Below are 24,370 nucleotides of genomic sequence, written 5' to 3'. Positions count from 1 at the left end.
GCATAATTCTTGCCCATCTTTCCTAGCCCCATTCATCCCCTCAAGATATCTAGCTCCTTTTTCACATATATGTATTGAGTAATATGATTGAATATTATTTTCCCACACTTCCCCTCTCTTTTTGTCTAAACACATCTATTTGACCTTACCCACGTGCCTGAAAACATATGAAGTTATTTCTGGAGTAGAATAAAACAAGCTCTAGGTTGTACTGATTAAAAGAGTAATCTCAGAATGATATGTATAACATTACTTAATTAAAATAAAAGCAAAGTAAAAATGAGTGCACACTTATTTGATAGAACAAACATGGAATCATTTCAGAAACAAAAGTGGTTAATCTGAGGAAGAAATTAAACACAAATGTACATAAATAAGAAAAAATTCTGACATATCATTGTTATTTTGGAACATAGGTTTTATATGAATTCGTTACCCATCAATAACATCAAATTTAATTAAAAATAAATATCACGTTATTTTAAATATGAGCTAGGAGATCCTGGCATAAAGTTGTTAATAGTGGGACTGGAGAAATAATGTTAATGTGAGATATACAGTCCTATTAAAAGTCAACAAGAAAAAGAAACAGTAACAGCTACTAACTTTTTAAAACTAAATTTATATGAACTAGTGTGAAAATTTCTCTGAAGTAGGCATATTTTTTACACACAAATCTCCACTGCTAGAAGTTATAATATTTTCGCACTGATTTTTCAATACTTTTAGTTACTAAGTATGGTGGAAAACTTGGAAAATTAAATCATATAAGCTTTCTAGACCACATACACTATATACATGTGTGTATGTATACACACATATATGCAAATATGTTACATGTGTCTATGTAATGGAAATGGAAAAGAACAGGGTAAAGATAATTATTTACATCATTATTCTAGCTGCTTCAATGAAAGTAGTACAGGGTTCAGTAATGTGATGTTTACTTTTGAATGTCAATGGGTAACAATGTTGCTTTTTCATATCATAACTTATTTGTATTTATACATGGGGTATATTTCTAGTTATCTGAGAAATAGGGATTTGCAATGTAAAAATAAAACCATAATTCCCTCGTGTTTCTGGAGGCATTGTAATCCTGTCATATATCAGAGATGAAACAAAGGCCAAGGATTACCTTGGGGTGAGAGGAGAAAGCTATACTTGCTTCTCACTTCAGGGGATGGAATTTTAAAAGTGAAGGGAAGACAATCTTTAATTCTTTCTGCTATATAAGTCACCATACCTTAGTGCCTTTGAGTTTCTCTCTGGAGAGCCATTATTAGATAGAGAGAAAGCTAGCCTCTCTCACGTAATATCTTTATGTGTCTAGTGGATGCCAGGGGCAGGTACTTGCAGGTAATGGGAGACTTGTGTGGTACATTGAGTTGTTATGATATACGTCAAGGGCTCTCCACTGAGTTGAGATATATAGAAACATACTGTTCTGTCAAGGAGCATCATTTTATTTTCTTCTTCTTCAATTCCAGGTTTATGTCACTTTTCAGTGAAGTAGCATAAAATAAAAAGGATATTTTAAAGCTGGGAGTTTCTATTTCGACATTTCTTTGAGTTTCCTATTTCTTATTTGCCTAAGACATTCAGCCAATATTAGGCAAGGCCTAATATTCGCTAGATATTATCATTTGTACTTCAATTCTCCTTGCCTGATTACTCAGTTTGTGCTCTAGACATTGTCTTTGTTCTTAAATTCCTCCTGCCTGATTAGCCATTTTATGCTGCATTTTCTTTTATGCTGGGTAAGTGATGGCAAAATACATTAATGATTCATATAATATATATATATATATATGCTAAGGTTTTCGATGGGAAATTTAATATTTAGAGTCAATGGGAGGAAAATGGTTAACAACCCATCACAACATTCCTGTTAAAAATACTGACCATATTTCCATGAGTGAAAATTCTTATCAATAAAGCAATGTACACGTTTCTTTTTTAAAAAAAGTGAGAGAGAGAAAGAAATGTTGACTTTCACATTAAGGTTTTGTGTTTCTGACTTATTTATTTCATACCTGGGAAATAGTTGTTATTCAAGGCTATTGCTTTTGTTCTTTCTTTCATAATACATTTTTTAAGGAAATATCTGAGATGATTCTTTTTGTCATGAAAAATATTTTTTTGTTGAAAGGCCAGAAATTCTAGTATTTCTGACACTTCAACTCATATTAAACTCTATCCTTTTATTTTTGATAGATGCCTTTCCTGTTTCCTTATACTTCAGATGACATTGTACAGGAGAGAGGAAGACAGGTATATTTCCTACATGTATAAATCATTGAGACAAGTCGATTAATTGAGTTTTATTTTCTCTGTGTTTATATTTTTCTGTGATGAATAAATAGTCCTATTTGTGATTAGATACACTTTAAGAAAAACCTAGAAAAGCAGCCCAAACCTATGCTCATTATTTCTTCTCCTGTCCGCCTTTCTTATATGTAGAAGAAAACCACAAACGTGCCTGTAGATTATGGTATTAAGGAGAGAATCAGTTAGTTGTCATATTTAGAGTTCTATAAAATCATAAAAAGCAAAGTAGCTTCATAATAATACTGGTGTCATTAAAAATTTTAAAGAATTGCAGGAAGAAAATAGAATAAATAATTATAAATCTCATTTTACATGACTGTAGATGAAAAACACTATTCATAAGAGTTTAGCAACAAATATGAAATTGCTAAAGTACCAAGTTCCCTTCAATAAAACAAAGAATGTAGTGATTTAATTTCTGTAATATTGTTACCAATTCCCAGGTTAAATCACAAAAAAAGAAAAGAAGTAATTTGTCATTATTCATTGATCTTATACTGATAATTGTGTTATTTAATCAAATTAGAATAATCATATAAATACTAGAAAAGACTGAATGCAAAGTAAATAAAGCCTGTAAATTAAACTGAGATGAAAAAATTTTAAAAAATCTCCATTTGAACAGAATTAGGAAATAACTGTAAAATTTTAAGATATATGTTTTAAATGAAATGTACTTCATGAACTAATAAACCACCAGCATTAGGAGATAGAGTAAATTGAAAAATAGAATTTAAAAAGTACATGAAGTCTTTTCCAATTAACAACTGGTGAACACAATCCTACACAATTCTTACTTCATTGTGAAAATTTGCTGTTTCAAAGGAGAAACTGAGAAAATAATATGACTTAACAGACATTAAACATTTATCTGTACCATCTTACAAACTTCTCTTTTCAAATAATCAGGGTGCTACTTTAATTCCAGTTTAATTCCAGTTAGTCTTTGCTTAATAATTTCTTTTTTTATGGTTGATGTATTCTTTTGTTATTTTTATTTTTTATTGTGAAAATATTGTACAGAGGGGTTACAATTACATGGGCAAGATAATGAGTACATTTCTTATCAAGCATTGTAGGGTTACAATTACATGGGCAAGATAATGAGTACATTTCTTATCAAGCATTGTAGCCTCCTCCCTAGTTTACCCTTCCCATCCCTTCCCATTCTCCCTCCCCCCTACCCAAACCTCCCCCCCCCAAGTTGTAAAGTTCGTTTTCGACATGACAACTTGTACTTCTCATTGTTGCAACAGGTCCACCTGTATCCTTATTTAAAAGACTTGTTTTTCCTCTTTCCTTCCACAAATTATACCGACAACACAGTGAAAGCAGGGGTTATACTGTGGGGGAGGGACATACAAAGCAACAAAGAAATAATCTTATAATTGCATTAGAAACAAATGCATGAAAGAAAAAAAAACATTTAAAATACATATCTTATGGTGCTTAATAATTTCTTACATCTCAGTTACACTAAGAATCTTAACTAACTTCTATCCATTGGACTCAATGGTATGTAGCTTCTGGCTATTTCTGCTATTATTTCCTTTCCTGGGATTTGTACTTATTCAAGGTCACCTTAGCCTTCCAGGTGAACTTCAGATACTAAAAAGACTATATATTCATAAGTAATACATACTTTCCTTCATTCTGAGAAGAATCAATCTACCCTTGATATTCTCCTGCTACTTCCTCACTTCAATTAGCGATCTGCTCCAACTTCATTCACTCTGTGCAGTATTTCCTTGCATCCTCATCAGAAATAAAATGCCTTATTTCTTATCCTTTGCCCTACATTAATTTTCAATTTAACGTGTATTACTGTCTGTCTTTAGATTATGTAATTATTGGTTTATTTTTATCTTATTTGTTGCCCTCAATAAAATATAAGCAACTTGAAAGCATGGTCCTTGCCTGTTTGGGTACTGAGAACAATGTTTCCTACCAAGTCAATAACCAGAACCAGCTAAAATGAAGAATCATCCCAGTACTAATCTTCATCGGCATGCTGCATGCCTGGGATCTTCCCCATCACTCTTGTTTGTGGCCAGGCTTTCTATCTCTGTTCAATATGAGCAGAATTCTCTCTAAAGATAATCAACATCCCTTATCTCAGTTGTTCTGAGAAAATATTGATGAGGGTCAGGTTTGAGAACATTTATTCTCTTTTAGAAGCTTGATAACCTTAGACTCAAGAGGTTCCCGATTTGTCATAATCTATTAGAGAAAAAAATCTTATAAACATGAAGATAAGCAAAGAAACAGACAAAGGAGACAGTGTGTAGAGGAGCAGAAGAAGCACTATGTGCAGGTGTATATGAGCGGGGTTCAGGTGTTTATCTATATATGAGCAGATCTTTTGTTTTGCTTTTCATTCTTAGTGATCCTTACTGATTGATCTAGTCTAGTCACTGTTGTTGTTTTTTTTTAATAGACAGGGTTCTTTTATATCAAGAGCGTCCTTGATGATCTCCTGCCAAAGCCTCCACAGTAGGTGGCACAATGGCCTTGTCCTTCCTTCCTTCCTTCCTTCTTTCCTTCCCTTCCTTCCTTCCTCCCTTCCTTCCTTCCTTCCCTTCCTTCCTTCCTCCCTTCCTTCCTTCCTTCCTCTTTTCCTTCCCTTCCTTCTTTCCTTCCTTCCTTCCTTTTCTCTCTCATTTTCTTTCTTATATTTCCAAACTGATGAGGTCAGGATTCCTAAGTTAGTATGGGTTAAGTGTAAAGTATCTTGAAGAAGTGGGAAATGGAAGGAAGGAAGAAATGTACCATTGACACAGTCAAGAGTAAGTATAACCATGAAGAACCTTGTGCAGAGTATCACAAAAATGAGTCATATTTTGGTAGTGATCAAGACAAAGAGTGATATGATCATTTAATATTTTGGAAAATTATGGTACAAGGGTTTAAAAAACAATACAATGATTAAGTCCAGGAACAGAGAGACAAGTTTGGTAAAGTCCTTAATTTAATGTTTCAAAACTGAAGAGGTGGGAGGAAAAGGATGGTAGGGGAAAAACAAAGGAAGAGCAACAATGCTGGATAAGAAATGTACTCATTACCTTGCTCATGTAACTGTAACCCCTTTGTACAGTATTTTCACAATAAAAAAACTTAATTAAAAAAAGATGATGTTAAGTAAACCCCCCCAAATAAAGAAAGCATGAAGGTCTGGAGGTCATTACCCCTAAAAATAAAGGATCAAAGTTATATTCAAGAGAAGTAAGTCAAGATCTGTGGCTCTGGTTTGTAATCCTAGTTCTTTTGGAATAGAGATAAGAATTTGGGATTGAGGTCAACCAAGAGGAAAAAAAATAAACTCTTCTAAAAATTGACTATAGCAACAAAAAGTGCTGTAGTTATGGTGCAATTAATACAGCAATCACCTAGTAAGATTAGAACCTAGTTGAAACCCCAGTACCAACACATTAATAGAGGGTATTAGATGATAGATAGATAGATAGATAGATAATAAAAGAACACCAGTTAAAAATCACTGTGTTATTAAAGATCCAAACTATAATCCTAGCTACTGAGGAGGATAAAATCTGAAGATCACTATTCAAAGCCAGCACAGGCAAGAAAGTCCATGAGAAACTTATCTCCAATTAAGCACCAGGAAGCCTGAAGGAGTAACTTTAAGCAAAAATGTTGAGGGACAGAGCCCTAGCCCCAAGTTCAAGCCCCAGGATTGGCAAACATTTTTTTAATTTAAAATTCCAAATTAAATCTGAGTTTGTAAAAACTAAAAGTCTTTCTCACTTTTTGCCACATTACTATCCCCCCCTTTTTTTTTGGTTGGTCATGGGGCCTGAACTCAGGGTCTGAGCGCTGTGCCTCTGCTCTTTAGCTCAAGGCTAGGGCTCTACCACTTGAGCCACAGTGCCACTCCCCGCTTTTTCTGCTTATGTGGTGCTGAGGAATCAAACCCAGGGCCTCATGCATGCAAGGCAAGCATTCTACCACTGAGCCAACTTCCCCACCCACATTACTAGTTTTTATAATGTATAAAATTTAGAAAAAAAGATAATGGGAAACAATTTTAAATATATTACATATCATTTTTACATTTTTAAAATTTTAATCTATCTTTCATAGTTCTTAAAAATTTAATATCAAGATTTTCTGCTTAAAAATTTTGCATTGAATCTTAGAGCATACTATTTTCCATTTACACTGAACTCAGTTTATTCTCTCCTTTTCCCAAAAGATTCCTAAACAGTGTTTGATATGTGTTAGCACTAGAGCTCTTTTAAGGAAATCTCACATTTGACAAAAGATATACTTCAATTTGTCTCTGAAGAAATATAGTAAGACAAATGAGTTGTTGCCTACCAATTTATTTTTCAGTATAAACTTTTACTTTATTTCCAGTTAGTCAAAGCAATCACCCCTCTGGGAAAACAAAGACTCATAGCAATGCTGAAAAGAATAATAATATTTTTTCAAGGTGAAAAGACCTTAAAAGTTGTATAATCCAAATGCTTCATTTTGCAAGTCACTAAAGCCAGGCCAACCTAAGGCTGTTGAATCTTATTTAACGGACATTTCTGGAATTTGAAATAATATCTGCTTCTCAGTGTGTGTGTGTGTGTGTGTGTGTGTGTGTGTGTGTATGTGTGTGTGCGATTTTACTGTTCACTTGGGACACCTCTAAAAGTTGGTTCTCATATTGTGTATGCATGGAACACAGTATTTACTGAAATACTGTCTTAGAGAAGAAAGCTTGCCAAGTATTCTACCACTAAAAGCTGCCACTGGACAAGTAGTCCCTAGATAGTACATTGCAAAACAGTAATGAACTACATGTCTCCATTCGCTAGTGACATGGAGACTAAACAATGAAGCATATTTTTCTTTTTGTTTGTTTTTTAATGAAGACTTTAAGCAAGCATTTCAGCCACCCACCCTCTATTTTGTTCCAAGGGACATACAAACTGTTAGTAAGTGTTGTTGTGTTTTAAGACAAGAAGACAATGTTGAAAGAGACTGGCCTTGTTTGTTTAAGTCACATTTTTTCCCCTCATTCCCTTAGAAATGACTATGATCTCTCTTTTTTGTAACTGAGCAACTGAATGCATTAGTATGCAGGATGTATTCAAGTATAGTACAAAATGTCAGAGATGTCACTTCTAACCTTCATTCAGGGCTTTCTGACACTGCCTGCATTCTATATGACCAAAGCTTTACTAGATATTGCACCCCACTTCGTGTTAGATAAACACTGTATCTTGAATATCTGAGAATGAATTCATGGTGAATTTGTCCATCTCTTTAGACAGAAACCAATACTATCAAAGTATGTCTTACTGAAATAAACAGGATCTATATAATAGTAAACGAGGTCCTTAATTTCCAGCCAATAAACATTTGTCTCTGCTTCAGATCACAGACTCTCTAATTAAAATCACTTTGATTATACTGACTTCCATCATCCCAAATATTCACCATAGCAACAAATCAGTGGCATGGAAAATGAGTTCATTATTGTTCCTGAAAATCTATAAGTTGCTGGAATGCAGTTCTGGAGCACAACCCAAAATTTTTTGAAATATCTTTTGACAGTATTTCACAAGCATTGCTTTCTAATAATAATTGTGTATATGTTTTTTCATATCTAGAGTGTATCCCTTTCTTCCTACATTTCCTTTAATCACAGAGAAATGACAAATTCTGTTCACATCATTAGAAGATATCAATTCATTTTTTATATTTCCTCAATCTTAAATTGAATGTTTTGAAAACAAGAGTTATTTATTGTCTAGATTAAATATATCATTTCCTTAAGAAATGTGGATATTTGGATGCAGAGAACATGAGCCTATTTTAAAACAAATACTTAAATTATCTTCCTCACAAATACTTTATCATAATGAAAAATAAAAACCATATTTTAATCTTACATTAAGAAGCAAACTTTATGACAAAGCATATTTATTTGAATATATCTTTCCCCATTAATGAGCACTGGTCTCTTTCTCATCTTTTAATATATACCTACTAATTTTGGGTAAAATATGCAACTCTCTCCATATATGACATAACAGTAGGAATAGGTATAAATTAGTTGCAATGTCTTAATTCCAATCTAATAAATAATACTTATGTGTGTATGTATGCATGCATGTGTGTGTGTGTGTGTGTGTGTGTGTGTGTGTAACAGAGGAGAGGAGGGAAAGAAAAAGAGAAGGAGGGAGGAAGAAAGGAAGGAAGAGAAAAAAGAAATATGCCTTTTCACAATCAGAATCAAAACAAGGTGGTGTTATCCTTTAAGCTCTTCCTGCTGCTATAATAACACTTCAAACATTCCCAAGAATTTGTGTTCTCTCTGGTCATAGATGTTGCCTATTTTCTATTGTAATAAAATCAAATAGGAAAGTAAATATCATAAAGGAAAATCACTATTCTGAGTGTGTGATAAAAGCAGTGTTGGTTACTAGTGTTAAGGTAATTCATATAAATCAACAGAACACTAAGAATAAAATGCTTTTCAAGTCAAATGAAATGAATCCATTCAACTTGGTCAGACAGCAGCTACCTTAATCCAGGTGCTTTAACATAAATTATATGTTTAAATATATATTGATATACATGTATTGTATATATTTATATATAAATTCAAATTCTCATATATACAATATATACAATTTCATATATGCATATAGATTCACATTTTTAAATTTAAATTTATTATCAAGGTGATGCACAGAGGGGTTACAGTTACATTTGTAAGTTAGTGAGTACATTTCTTGTCAAACATTGTTAACCACTCCCTCATTTTTCTCCCGCTTTACTTCCCTCCCAATGCCCCCTTTCAAGTTGTAAAGTTCATTCCCAACATGTTGTCTTGTGAATATTGCCGTTGCATTGGGTCGCCCTATGTCCTTTTTCGCACCATTTTGTTGTTCTCCTTCCCTTCCCTGATTCACAAAAACATATATAAAATACACGGTGTGCCAAAATTAAATATTATAACAATGGGGATAAAACATAGGGAAAAAATGAAAGAAAAGACAATAATTTCACATAGTACATTATAAAAAACAACACACAGAAAAATTTCTTGTTTCCATATCTTGGGGTTCATTTCACTTAGCATCCTTTTATGTGGTCATATGTACATAGCTAGCTATTGGGCTGTTGTGATCCTCTACTAGCACTATCCTAGACATACAGTAATTATCACAGATGAGGGAAACCTGGAGCCTATGTTTCTCTGGGTCTGGCTTACTTCACTTACTATGATTTTTTTCAAGTTTATATAATCAATTTATATACATTGCATACTTACATAATAAACCATTTGTACTATAGTTTTTGCATAAACAGGAATGTTTTTTAAAAATACCATTTTTATTGCTAGAAGAAGATCCTTATAATCATTCCAAACCTCTCCTGTAGTGAGATTTAATGATGATCATTAAATTCTTTGGATACTTGAAAGAGCTGAGTTTTGTAATGAGTCATTCTTTAGTCATAGTTGGACTCTACCTTTTACTGTCATAGTTCAACATCAGAGTCTTCTGCATGGACTATTAGAAAATAAACTAGATTTTTTTGCAGTTTGTCTTGGTATCACCTCTGTAAATCAACCTCTTAAATGGAATATTACAGGCAATAATCTCTTGGATTCTTTACCACAGTAGGAGACACTGGAGTTACTTTCTGTGCTCTTTCATTCCACTGGGTGTAATTCATTCTTGAGTTCCAAAAATTGGAGAAACAGTTTTATTCAATTCAATGGCTATGATACTCAATAAACAAATATGATGCATCTTACCCAAGGTGTTTTAACCGTTTGTACCCCTGTGCCAACAGTATCTCTTCTTCCAGAGAGACAGATATAGATAGGGAAGGAGAAGAAGAAGGAGGGGGGGGGGAAGAAGGAGGAGGAGGGAAGAGGGAGGAGCGGGGAGGAGGAGGAAAGGAAGGAAGGAAGGAAGGAAGGAAGGAAGGAAGGAAGGGTGTCATTCTGCTCCATGTTTTCCTAATTATATTTAATCTTTTCTATCGCAAGGGATTTTTTTTCCTTGAGCTCTGTTGTAGACTAAAGAAGGAAATTCAACTAGCATAGTAACTGAGTACACATGTTTGCTTTCATTTAAAAAAGTAACTTCCATACTTAAATTCTAATCAAGTAAAGACAACATGCATGTCAGATTTTCTACTAAGTTTTACTAACCTCATCTTTCAGCTTTTCATTATTTAGAAATCCTTATTGTACCATTATTTCTGAGATAATCACATATTGTCTTTCAGATACATTTGGAGTAGAAAAAAGTTTGGGAACTAGATCCCATAAGTAGTTTGATGTGATTTTTTGATGTCAGTTGGAAAATGTTTTTTGTCGGTCGTTGGGCCTAAACTGTGGGCCCTGGAGCTGTCCCTCAGCTCTTCAGCTCAAGACTAGCACTCTACCATTTGGGCCACAGTGCCACTTCTGGCTTTTCTGCTTATGTGGTGCTGAGGAATTGAGCTCAGTGCCTCATGCATGCAAGACAAGCACTCTACCACTGAGCCACTTTTCCAGCCCCTGGAAATTTTTGTAATTGCTTTTTTTAAAATTTCTTTTTTGTTTTAAAGACAGCGTTTAGAAGAACAGTCAAAGGTATCTTAGTACTTTGCCACAGGCAAGATTGGTAGACGTAAGGAGAGCAAGATGTTCAGGCAAAAGCCTGCTTAGTAATACCTCTCTTCAGGATCCTTTTGGAACTTTCAAGTTTGCAGAACTGTTTTATCTGAAATTATTTGTCATTAACAAGTAAGATGAATTATGTTTTGACGAAATAAATGCCAAATTAAACTTTAAACACAAAATAACTGAGCTTTCTCTAAAAATCATTTTGTCATTCTACTATGTTAAACAATATTTTCCATAGAGTTTATGCTGAATCCTAGTATGGAGCATGAGTTGGAAATTTTACTTTTATTTTCAGAAACTGGAGGAACTAAGTGGTTAGTTACAATTGAAGAGGTACATGGAAACAACTGAGAATTCTGAGATGATTCTTAAATCTAATAAAAATAGTATGATAAATATACATATTTTAAGTAAAGCAATCTATCAAAATTCATGTCTAGAAAAAGTATTTCCCTCTTCTTTCCTTTCTTCTTCTTCTTCTTTTGGCTATGAAGCTTGAACTGGGGGCCAGAGACCTGTACCTGTGCTCTTTTACTCAAGGCTAGAGCTCTACCACCGGATCTACAGTGACACTTCTGGTTTTCTGTTGGTTAATTGGAGATAAGAGTTTCATGAACTTTACTTCCTAGGATAGCTTTGAACCATGATCCTCAGATCTCAGCCACCTGAGTAGCTAGGATTACAGTGGTGAGAGAAGAGTGCCTGGATATTTTAGAATAATATTTTCTCATCAACTACAAACACCTTTGTTAATCGTAGAAATTTCATCAGAAGTCCCTATGGAAGTATTTGTTCTCCATCTCCTCTACTGAAAATGTCATAATAAATAAGTATTTTCAGTATGTGTAGGATAATCTATATCTTATAGCAGAACTTGTTATGACAGTATGATTATAGGGAAACATATAAGTCTCCTCTATGTCTTTTTAATTCTTCAGAGACCTCAAAAATAAATGATTCACTGATTTTTTTAACTTTTCTTGTGGCTTTGTTTTGAAATATGCATTGCATATAGAAATGGAAATGTAACTCCTGATCCTCTCAGATCAGCATACTATTATAATACTATTAATGACAGGTTATACCAGATAAAGATTGAGGAGTCTCAGATTATTTATTCTGTAAACTATCTGGATAAAGATCAAAGGAAGTTTATAACTTTTATAAGCTTGTTCTAACAAGAAATAGAATGAGGATAAATATTGACAGTTGCTTTTTTATTCTCCTCAATGTATGGCTTTATTTGAGTTGTAAAGCCCTCTTGCTACTTACCTAGGTTCCTAGCTACTTATCTGCCCCCCTGTCAGCCTTCCTACTTACCTACCTAGCTTTCTGCCTACTTATATATCTACATACACTTCTGTTCAATTAATCATTCTCTTTCTCCATCCATCCAATTATCCTTCAAATATCCTTTGCTTTCTTTTTAAGGAGAATTTAATAGAATACTGCTTATTTGTGTGCTCCTACCTGGAAGAAGACAAATATACACTCACAGACATTTGACAATTACTTATTAGCAATTACAATGTTTTATTTTCTTTCTTGTGGACAACTTTTTTTAATGAATGAATTTACTTGACTTTCACAGGTAAATTACCAGTTCCTTGGGATTTCACTTTTCTAATGTAAAAAAATGAAATAAATATCAAAATTATTTTGCTCACTTCATAAGTGCTGTAAAATTTTATGATAATAAATTTAAATAATTTAAATATATTTAAATGCATTCAGATTTAAATAACTAAGTTTTAGAGCATAACTCATTGTCAGTCTTAGTGACTACTATGTAAAACACTAGGGAAATATATCTTACTATTAGTATACTACTGAGTTCATTTTTCTTGCCGTAACAGGTCATGAGTGAGTGGAATTTGTTTTATTTGGCCTGCTGTGAAATATTTTTATGGATTGTTGGAAGTACCCAAAGAAATCGTGAGAAAGAGCTGTCACTTTTCTCAAGAAGCATTTTAATTAGCTTTATCTCTTTCTAGCATAGATTACAGCATCTATGTCTATCAAATGTTATAAAAATATTACAATTTTCTGGATAAAATAGACCCCAATGTCCCATTCAAAATAAAATATCTTGAAACAAAAGCATTACTGTATGTATTAAATATAAAATTTCACAAGTAGCCTCATTTTCCTTACAAAAGTATAAGTAAAGGATTATTTAATGTCTAAGCAAAGAAATGAGGCAGTGTGGGTTAAATACTAGATTTTAAAATCATTTACATTTAAGTGAAGCTAAATAATGTATAATTTGATACAATTGACAAACCAAAAATACCTCCTCAACAATACATGAAATTCAAAATTATATCACAGGAATCTAGTTGAAGTGTTCCCTTTCCCTAAACATTGAAATACTGGAAATAGGTTTTATTGATTCATCTTATTAATCACTTACAATTATTCAATACTACATTTCAATGCTAAGATGGCAGATTATGATTTATTATCTTTACAGCCTTGGGAAGCTAGAGTAATTCATACAAAAAAGTAGAGTAAAATGTACTTACACCTCTAATTTCAGTAGCAAGCACAGATCCCAACCTTGCACAAAAGGTCAGAGGCACTTTTAGAAAGATCATAGTGGATTAGGGCCTTATAAAAGAAATATAACATATATTCAAAAACATGATCACATTAAATGTGTTTGAAAACTGGAAGGCAGTTCATGGCCACAGCACAGAATTCCTGGTGAGAACTGAATTTATGTAGAATATATAATACATATGAAATTTATTTAATCAAACAGACAATAGAAATTAATAAGGGATCCGATTTGAGAGTGATCTGATCAGCTTTGCCATTTAGGACATTATTCTGGCAGCAAAATAATCCTTTAATTCACCTTATTGGATAGAGAGTTACCAGAAAGAACAACATGGAGAGTTCTGTAAAAACAGGCACTTTACTTGGAAGTTAAATGCTTAGAGTGGAAGCAAAAACATTCAAAAGTTATGGTGAGAAAATGCAATGACTTCCTCTGCTTTTAATCTTTCCCAAAGTGATAGCTAGATGCTATATTTTAACGAAAGAGTGATTTTAGCAAAAGAAGCTGAGATTCACATTGTCTTTCTGATTGAGGCTGTATGTTTTTTTTCATGGAGCTTATATATTCACTGTTCCTGTTTTCAATCATGAATGAAAAGACAGGAAGATATCATAAAGTAATTTTAACATTAATTTAGTGGTTTTAAAAACAACAGATAAAAATGAGTCATCAAGAGAATATGTTGACCAAATCTCAAGCTTTCTTCATTCAAATTAAATTCAAGAGAAAATTCTGCAGAACTTTATCTAAGTTGCAACTATTAGAGGTTGATTTCAAAATTAAGAATAAAAAAAATCAATAAGCAAGCAATGAACCAAACACTCAATCTTCTGTTAACAGAATATGGAATTTCTGGAGCAAAAGGAGAATTACAAAAGTGAAGATAAATGTTAATGAAAAGTAGCTAAGACTGATTTCTTTATAAAATATAAAATAATGAAAATTACGATGGGTAATAGCCATATAGCCTTCATAAAAAATTGTCATCCAAACAGTAAAAGTTTTACTTCATCTTTTCCTATTTGGATTCCCTTTATGTTTTCATCTTGTCTTATTGCTTTAGCTAAACATTCTAATAATAAATTGAAAAGTAGTGAAGAGAGAAAACATCATTGTCTCTTTCCTTAACTTAGAGGAAATGGCTTTGGCTTTTCACCATTAAGTATAATGCTAGCTGTAGGTTTGTCATACACAGCCTTAATTATATTGAGGAATGTTCCATGGATTCTTAGTTTCTCCAAAGTTTTATCATAAAGGGGTGTTGGATCTTGTCAAAAGCTTTTTCTGCATCTATTGACATAACTGTGTGGTTCTTATCCTTGCTTTTGATGATGTAATGAATTATATTAATTATATTGAACCAGCTTTGCATCCCTGAAATGAACCCCAAGATAGGGTCACAAGAAGTTTTTTTTTCTTTGTCGCTGTTGTTTTTAATGTACTATGTGATTTTTCAATGTTCTTTATTGTAAAAATACTGTACATAGGGGTTACTGTTACATGAGCAAGGTAATGAGTACCTATCAAGCATTGTTGCTTCCTCTTTTGTTTTTCCCCTACCATCCCTTCCCTCCCATCCCCACAACTACCATTCACTCCCTGCCAAAGTTGTAAAGTTCATTTTCAACATACTGTCTTGTAGATCTCATTGTTACAATGGCTCAACCTGTATCCCTATTTAAGCATTTTGTTTTTTCCTTTCCATCCCATGAATTAGATAAGTGTATATACAAGATTCAGAGCACCGACATCAAATATAGTGAAAACAGAGGTTATACCATGGGGGAGGAACATACAAAGAAAAAAAAATCACATGGTACATGATAAATATGTTAGAAACAATAGAAAGAAAGAAAAAACAATTGTGTTCCTATCTTGGGGTAAATTTCACTTAACATCATCTTATATGGTCATAGGTACATAGCTTTTGACTTTTTATACTTGTCCTACTTATGTACTAGTTATTGCAAATAAGGGAAACCATGAGACCTATGTTTCGTTGGGTCTGGCTTACTTCACTTAATATAATTTTTTCCAAGTCTTTCCATTTCCTAACAAATGGGGTGATGCCATTCTTTCTGATGGAGGTATAGAATTCCATTTTATATAAAGACCACATTTTCTTGATCCATTTATCTAGTCAACCTCTCTAGCCTTAAAATAAATACAAATCAAAACAACACTGAGATTCCACCTCACCCCAGTTAGAATGGCTGCAATCAGGAACTCTAATAACAACAGATGCTGGAGGGGATGTGGACAGAAGGGAACCTTACTGCATTGTTGCTGGGAGTGTAAACTTGTTCACCCACTTTGAAAGCAGTATGGAGGCTCCTCAGAAGACTTCACATAGAGCTCCCCTATGACCCAGCACTCCCACTTCGGGGCATTTACCCAAACGATCACAAACAAGACCATACTAAAGCTACCCGCACAACTATGTTTATTGCAGCATTATTTACCATAGCTAAGATATAGAACCAACCCAGATGCCCCTCAGCAGATCTATGTGATTTTTTTTGTTTCTTTTGTGTGTTCTTTCCCCAAGGTAAAACTCCTCTTGTCACTGTAGTTGATTCCTGTGCCCTGCATCTTGTATAAATCTTTTTGTAATTTGAGGAGGGAAAGAGAAATAACAAAATGCTGAAAGGAGGATACAGGTTGACCCACTGTAACAATGAGACATACAAGACACTACATTGGAAACATACAAACATGGGGGAAGGAGGAGTTGGATGATAGGGGAAAAACAAAGGAAGGGGTAGCAATGCTCCATAGGAAGTGTACTCATTACCTTACTCATGTAACTGTAACCCCTTTGTACAGTATCTTGACAATAAAATATTTAAGAAGTAAAAGTTAATGAGTTTACATAATTTTAGAAAACAATCTGATATCTGTAAATTTTAGAGTTTTGAGACCTAAAGACTATAGGATTTGCATATTTTTAAGTCAAGTGATATAAATGTACAGTAGCTTCTGGAAAACTATTTTGAGTTTAAATTTAAGGAAATAAGTAAATGTTTCAAAATCTTAGCATATTATATTTGCATGCAACTTTTACTTTATTTTATTTTATTGTAAATGAACTGTTTTATATACTGAAAGCTTTTGAAGTTAAAACAATATTGCTTTCTGAATTGAAATAAAAAGTAACAGATTATAACATAAAAGATGTAAGGAGTTATTGTAAAAATAAAGACTTCATTGAGTTCTGAACCAATTCAAATTATCCAGAAATATGTCTAAAAGAAATTTACATAGCAAACTTATCCTACTTAAACTCGTAGTTGACCTAAACTCTTCATGGGTATAGCAGCTAGCAATTAATTTACATAGCTAAAGAGTACTGATGCCAAGGACTTTGCTGAGGACTGTGTAAGTTGGATGAGAAGGCTGAAGTTGTGGCAAAACAAACTAAGAATCCAGAGTATAGAAAAAGGGCTGTTCTTTAGAGAAGAAAGGAAACATATCAAAAGATATATCACAGATAAACACCAAAAGAAAACACACTAGCATTCTCCTTGTGCCTACTCATTTTAAGTCTATACAGGTTTAAAAAGTCTAAAGCAACAGCTTTCAGCTAAAATATGACAAATAAAATATTCTCCTATACTTCTAGGAATGCTACATTAGCATGAGAATTGGATGTTGATCTTTTCAGGAGTATCATACACATTTCCGTGACACACATTAAAGAGATAAATATTTGAGGGAGCAAGATTTAAATGGTCTCACTGAGGTATAACATTTTATCAACCATTCTGAGCTACATTACCCTCAACATCACCAAAATGATGTGCTGTATATACTATTGATCCCAAAGCATTTATTCATACGTTTCTCTTTATTGAGAGTATCGTTTCATGTATTTATGCTTGACATTTACCTATATGTCTTGAAACTAATCTATCATGTTTCTTAATACATTACCTTTGAATTATTTTTATAGCTATATTTTAGTCCCCTAAAAGATGGTTAACTGGGTACTAAAATGTAAGCTTAAAGGTATCAGCCAATTTCTAACATAATGTAAATGTCAGAACATGAGCTATAGTTTATATAAAGTATCATATTTATTCAAATATCATTGAAGTTTATGCCAATACTATTGAAGTTTATTTTCAGGCCATATTGTTAGGTAGTTAATAGAAGAGAAAAATAGGCAAGTTTTAACATAATCTTACTGAACTTTTATTGTCAATAGTGTATGAGACTCTGGATGTATAGTTATGCTCCAAAATTAACAGAATCTTTCACAGAAAGGTGTTGAATATAGTTCATTATAATATAACTAAAATTTGAGATAGGAGTGCTAAAGAAAAGAAATATTTGTTTCCTGTAGCTTTCAATCCCAAATTCTTATTTGAAAGAAAGTACTTCTTTGAAACCAAGCTTTCTTTTTGATTGTACACTCATTAACATTCTACAAAAAAATAATCTTTTCATCCATGTCAGAGAACCACACACACCTTCCCAATAACTAGAAAACCAATGAAATCTACCTTTCTTGCATGCTATTGTTGCTATGACTGTTTCATTTATACTCCTTCATATGTTTAGTGTTTTAAATTGGCAAATAAAAATTACATGTATTATATATATATCATATATATAATGTTTACATATTATATACAGTATACTAAAATATGTTTTAACTATATACTTATTGACAAGTTGTAAAACATGTGCATAAATTTGTATGTTTTTTTACTCTCAACAATATTCAAGCATTCAAAAGCTGTTATTAATTCTGGTCACTGTATTATCCAATAGACCTGTCAGTGAAAATCAGTTATTCCTTCTATTTGACACTTTATATTTTTTGCCTGAACATTGCCCAAATCATTGAACATTCTCCCAATCTTTTCACCCCACTTCAGATTCTATAACCTATATTTGACTATATACTTCTATTAGTTGGATGTTTTTAGAAACCTCATATAAGTGAGATCATTGTATGTTTCTTTCTTTTTCTGGTTTATTTAAATTAGCATAATGCCCTTCAGATTTATCTGTGTTGTTAGAAATGACATTTTTCTTCTTTTCCAAGTCCAACTATTACTGTGTGTGTTTGTGAAATTATATTGTCTTTTTCCCCTTAACAACTGAGGGGCTATTGTGAGCAATACTGGAGTGAACATGGAGTGCAGATATCTGTTCAACATACTTCAGATTTCATTTACTTTGGCTAGTTATCCAGTAGTGAGATTGGTTTATATTTAATAGTGGTAATTCTATATTTAATATTTGAAAAACCTATAATTTTCCATAATGACAGTAATAATTCACATTTATACCAGAGTTTCCTTTTTCTTCATGAAGTCTCTTTTTCTATTTTTCATCATTTTATATTAGTGTTATAAAAGGTATGAGGTAATTTCTAGTTGTAGTTTCAATTTACATTTTCCTCGTATTTAGTGATTTTAATCATGTTCTTATATGCCTATTGTCCATTTCTATGTGATTTTTCTTAGGGGAATATCTATTTAGGTCTTTTGCCAATTCTTAATCCAAGCTGTTTCCTTGCTGTTAAATTTCAAATATATTTGGGATATTTATTCAATATTAGATAAATTATTTGAATGAATTATTAGAAAAATGATGGTGCTTTTACACTTTTCCTTACTGTGTTTTGTTGTTTACGAACTGTTTTATAATTTGTAAAAATCAATAATATTTTAGGCTACTTGTACATGTAGAATATTTGTTTAATTACTTTTACTCCAAAGATTTTTCAGCATAATAGAGGTTTTTTATTTTTCATTTTTGTGATTCTGCCTTTTAGTTTGATGCAATCCCATTTGTCTGTTTCTGTTTTGAGGGTCTGATACAAGAAATCATTTCCAAGATCAATCTCATGGAATTTTTCCCTGCTTCTGGCTGTAAAAGAGGTTTTAGAGTGCTCTTTCCTGTTTTGCTTTTCTGTGGATTAATACTGCCCAGGGAATACTAAACTCTAAACTGGAGCTTATATACATGGAATCCTTAGTTCAGGTAAGGTGAGACATTCTGTGTTCACCCAATGGGAAAATGTCTTGCTTTTTCCATTTGAAGTGTTTGGAGATCATTAGATTTTTAGTCTTCCCATCTACAATGAAAAGAATTCCCAAGATCGACTCAATAGTTCCAGTTGCCAAAGGTAATAAGGTGATGTTCTAGTTACTAAAGCTCCATATAAATGTCTAAGAAAAAAATTCACTCCAGCTAATCATCTCCTTGAAAGTCAGTTAAACAATGTAGGCATTCACATGTGATGGCTGAAGTAAGTTGGCAAGGAACTGACACTTCATCGTTCCCCAAAGATTTCTTACTTTGCTTGGCTGACTTTGCAACTCCAGTAAAAGGCAGGCAGTCTCCAGTAAAAAGAATTAAAGTGAGCATTTTACTTCCCTGTGCTTTTGCTGCAACTTGTGTTTCACTACCCAGCTTAGAGAGTTGAAATCTATTATGGGGCAGGTACTGCTTGCACAAATGAAAGATAAATTTTTCTTCTTGATGGGACAGATCAGTGAGAGTTATAAAATATTAATGATGAAAGCTCTGGGAATTGGGTATATCCCTGACCAGAGAAGTACAGTCAGTTTAACCCATTTTTATTCTGTAAGGTTAACATCAAGACTGATAGGAAGGGAAAAGAATACATGATTTAAGATTCAGATGAGCATAGATTTTTGTGAGAGGTAATTTTTCTGTCTTTCACTTTCTCTCATGTTTTGGGTTCCTTATCAGACATAAATTTTGTTAAGTGATATTCTGTGGTTGATTTAATTCTTGAAGCTGTTCATGTGTTCATGGAGGAAACTGACTGTGAAGAATGCAGCAAAAGTATACTGTTTATTGGTTAATTTAATATAAAATACATCAATAATTGACATGCTTAAGACTCAAGCAATATGTGTAGCCCCTAATTTACAGAACCTATGTAAAGTGCATTTAAGTATCTGCATATTAAAGAAGGTCATTTCTCTTATTATCTAGGCTTTGTTTTTTGCAAGCCTTTCATTGCTATCACAAATTCACAATACTTTTTAGATTCCCATAGCTGTAGAAAGTTTGGCCATTTTTCATTACCTTTTAAAGTAACACTTTTTAAAGATTTTACAACAAAAACAAAATGTATATTTCTAAAACCTAAAGTTAATATAAATTTATGTCTTTAATTATGACACCATGACTAAATTTTACTATGAAGTTATCAAAATATGTTCTGTAGATAAATGTCTATAGTTCATGTAAATATTGTAAATTAATTGAAAATAACAAATAATTTAATTAGCATTTTGTAGTGTTGGAGATCTAACTCAAGATTTTGCCCAATAGACAAGTCTAGATAAAAATATAAGTCCAGTTGCTTTAAACATTCTTTAAGTTAGTTTTGCCAGTGTATTTACTATTTCTGGAAAATGTTATCAAGGAGACTAAATAGAGTTTATTATTTGTCCTCCTCACAGAAAGGGACCAAAATAACAATTCTAAGCTCACTGGAGTAACTAAAGAAGAAGTACTGTGGAAATAGAGAAATTACGAGACATCTGTGGAGTGCAAAGATTACAAAAAAGTACCACACAAAGGAGTTTGAGGTTCCTCATCTTTTACATATTCTCTATTCTATCTATATCTGCTTAAAATCAGATCATATTTTTTCCTTTTGGAGGTAGATAATGTAGAGACACCTCCAAAAGTTCCCATTGACACTGCAGAAAATTTCACAGAGGCTCCTGATGTATTAAGACGATCCAAAGTAGTTTGGAAAATTGCATGGATCCATGTGTCTGTACTGCCAGAAAGTAAGAATCTGCTTTCCCCCTCCATCTTTATGACTTAAACTGATATGTTTCAATGAAATATTGGGACTGGATACACTGTTAGAGACTAATCCACCATGAGGGGCTAGTAGCCACAGTGTTTTTCCGTTCTCAAGACTTCAGACTCTTCTATTGTTCCATAATATTCATACGGGTGATTAAAACACCTGGAACAGATTTTATGCTAAGCAGATAGTATGAAATGCTAGCTTTGGAGACTGCACAGTGCATTGTCTTCCATACCAATATATGGACTTGTATAGAAGATGCATGGCTGTTAGTGCATGTTCACTCTCTCTGTTAGAGAGCTTATTGTGAAGCCTGTGTGTATCATTGGCAGCCCTGCTCACTGGAACATAGACCATATAGCCACAGGACTACCACAAAATCATACTAGGCCAAATGTACACCCTATACCTATGCACAGTAAAAATTTCTCTCCTACAGTAAAACTATAAACACTAACAAAAATGATTGCTGAAATAATTGCACAGGTAGTCATGCGTAAGCCACACACATCCACACACACACAACAAAAAATGTGAAGTCAAAGAAATTTAATACACACAGGGGATATAACCCTCGGTAATCCAAACATGTGAAATGATTGAAATCTTAATTCCTTTCAAAATTCATCTTAAAGTAAGATCACCAAAATATCAAAAGATATGGGCAATTATTCCAGTGAGTTTAGGAAAATAACTTAGGATGTGCATAAGAAATACAGCAGAGGGAGATATAAAAGAATGGAATGGAAACTCGCAGCTGAAGAACTCAATGAAATTATACACAAGAGCCATAACAACAGACTCAATGAAGTCGATGCAGGAAAATTTGATTCAATACAGCCAATTTCAATTGTGTTTTTCTTTCATAGGATGTCATTCAACAAAAACAGTAAAATGTAGGTTAATCAGTATCACCTCTTTCACTGTATTACCTCATCTCTCCCAACCCAGTCTTTCCTCACAATTTTCCTAGTTTCCTAGGATATGCATTTCACATTATGACTGCATTCTCCCCCCCTTTCTCTTCTCATTTGTCTATATCCTGCACATCCTCCTCCCCTGCTCTTTTCAAATACCACATTTCTGGATTTCATTTTGTTGGACTGTGAGGTCATTTTTCTAAGAATTCTCCCTTACAAATACCATGCTTTGGTTAATATTTTTGTGATCACTAGCACATAACCTTGCAGTGAAACCACTACATGAAAGAGTAGGGTTATGTTAGAACTTCTTGGCACAGACAAAAAACTTTCTGAGTAAAGTTGCAAAGGCTCAGCAAATCAAAGAGAGAATTGAAAATGGAATTGTATCAAACTAAGAAGTTTCTGCATGGTAAAGAACATCATTAATAAGCTAGAAAGACAGCTTATAGAGTGGGAGAAAAATATTTGCCAGTTTTATGTCAATGGTCTAGAATATATAAAGAGCTCAGCATAGTAAGTCAAAAAGAATCAACAACATAATTAATAATGGGCAAAAAAAATCTAAATAGAGACTTCTCTGGAGAAGAAGTCAAAATGACCCATAGACATGGAGAAATGCTCATTATCTCTGGCCACAGGAAAGGCAAATCAAAACATCTTACTCCAGTTAGAATGGTCCTCAAGAATACAGTCAACAACAGATGCTGGCATGGATGTGAGGAAAAAGAAATATCAATACACCAATTATAGGGATGTGAACTTTTTCAACTATTCTGGAAAGCAGTTTTTAGGAAAAACAATAGACCTAAACATAGAAACAGCGTCGGTATTTATTCAAAAGTTTACAAATCAGGATAATATGAAGACACTTTCATAAACATGGTTATGGCAGTATTGTTCAGGTAACCACAACACGAAGTAGCTCAGATGTCTTACCGTGAAGAAATAGATTGAGAAAACTATGTTTACATAGAGTCAAACTCCAGTGAACAGGCTGACTGGTCCTTTTCAGATATCTAATTGTACTGAATCATTTTTTAAATGAAAATACTATTTTTATATGATAGTACAAAGTAACATGCTTGTTCTTCCAAGTACCTTTGTGTAGTAAAACTGCATGTTTCATACACTGACTACATTATAGCTTCATAGGTTTCTTCTGAAAACCCTTGTTAACATAGTTTGACAGACATTCACACTATGTTTTAGGCAATGAACTAATACAGTTGTAGCAGAAGCAATCTCTTGAATGTTTTAACACTTTATATATGACAGAAAATCAATAATGTGGATAAATGCATAAGAAACTGGACTATGTACATTTTAAGTCAAGTGAGGCTCCTTAGTATGGAAGTTACATTTTGGAAATAAAAAGCTTTGTGCTTTTTATTTGTGAAACAATATAAAATATATTCAATTTACTGGCTTGTATAGAAAAATCAGTGAACATCTTAAGAGATAATTTTATATCTATGCCTGTATATAATATTCTAAAATGTATCATTCAAATATTTAATTTAAAATTTGTCAGAACATAATGTAAGTGTACAAAGAAATGTATCATGCTTAGATATATGAAAATAAAAATCAATTCTCTATCTATGTTTTTCTTTCAATTTACAAAATTAACAAATATGAGGAAAATACAGTGTCTTAAAAATGTCTAAGGAATCTCTTTAGTTTTAGGATAGTGAACCAATGGGTTTTGTTAATAATACTAGGTTTCCTTTTTCCAGAGTGTCAAGAATTTCTGTACAGGACAGATTATGACAACTTCTTTCTCAAGGTGAGATTCACTGCTATTCATAATGATCTTTTGAGAAGATATAAACTTTCCATACATTATCAAAAGTACATTTTCTATATATATATATATATATATTTTATGTACTTTTGATAATGTATGGAAATTTTATATCTTCTCAAAAGATCATTATGAATAGCAGTGAATCTCACCTTGAGAAAGAAGTTGTCATAATCTGTCCTGTACAGAAATTCTTGACACTCTGGAAAAAGGAAACCTAGTATTATTAACAAAACCCATTGGTTCACTATCCTAAAACTAAAGAGATTCCTTAGACATTTTTAAGACACTG

General features: G+C 32.8%; 1 protein-coding gene across 2 annotated transcripts in view; it reads left to right on the top strand.

Annotated features, from left to right (window-relative positions):
• Positions 1-24,370, top strand: part of Mgat4c (MGAT4 family, member C) — a 195,771-nt gene that overhangs the window by 125,828 nt on the left and 45,573 nt on the right. The window contains exons 1-2 of one of the 2 annotated variants that reach the window (XM_013017919.1): positions 19,457-19,532; positions 24,011-24,060. The gene's annotated coding sequence lies outside the window, so the exon portion shown is untranslated. Of the gene's footprint in view, positions 1-19,456; positions 19,533-24,010; positions 24,061-24,370 lie in introns of those variants that run through there. The other variant, XM_013017927.1, reaches the window with a different exon arrangement.

This window comes from Dipodomys ordii, unplaced genomic scaffold, assembly GCF_000151885.1.
Source record: "Dipodomys ordii isolate 6190 unplaced genomic scaffold, Dord_2.0 Scaffold3, whole genome shotgun sequence".
NCBI lineage: Eukaryota > Metazoa > Chordata > Mammalia > Rodentia > Heteromyidae > Dipodomys > Dipodomys ordii.
Note: the sequence above shows the minus strand (reverse complement) of the source record. Positions and strands in the feature narration are given on the sequence as shown.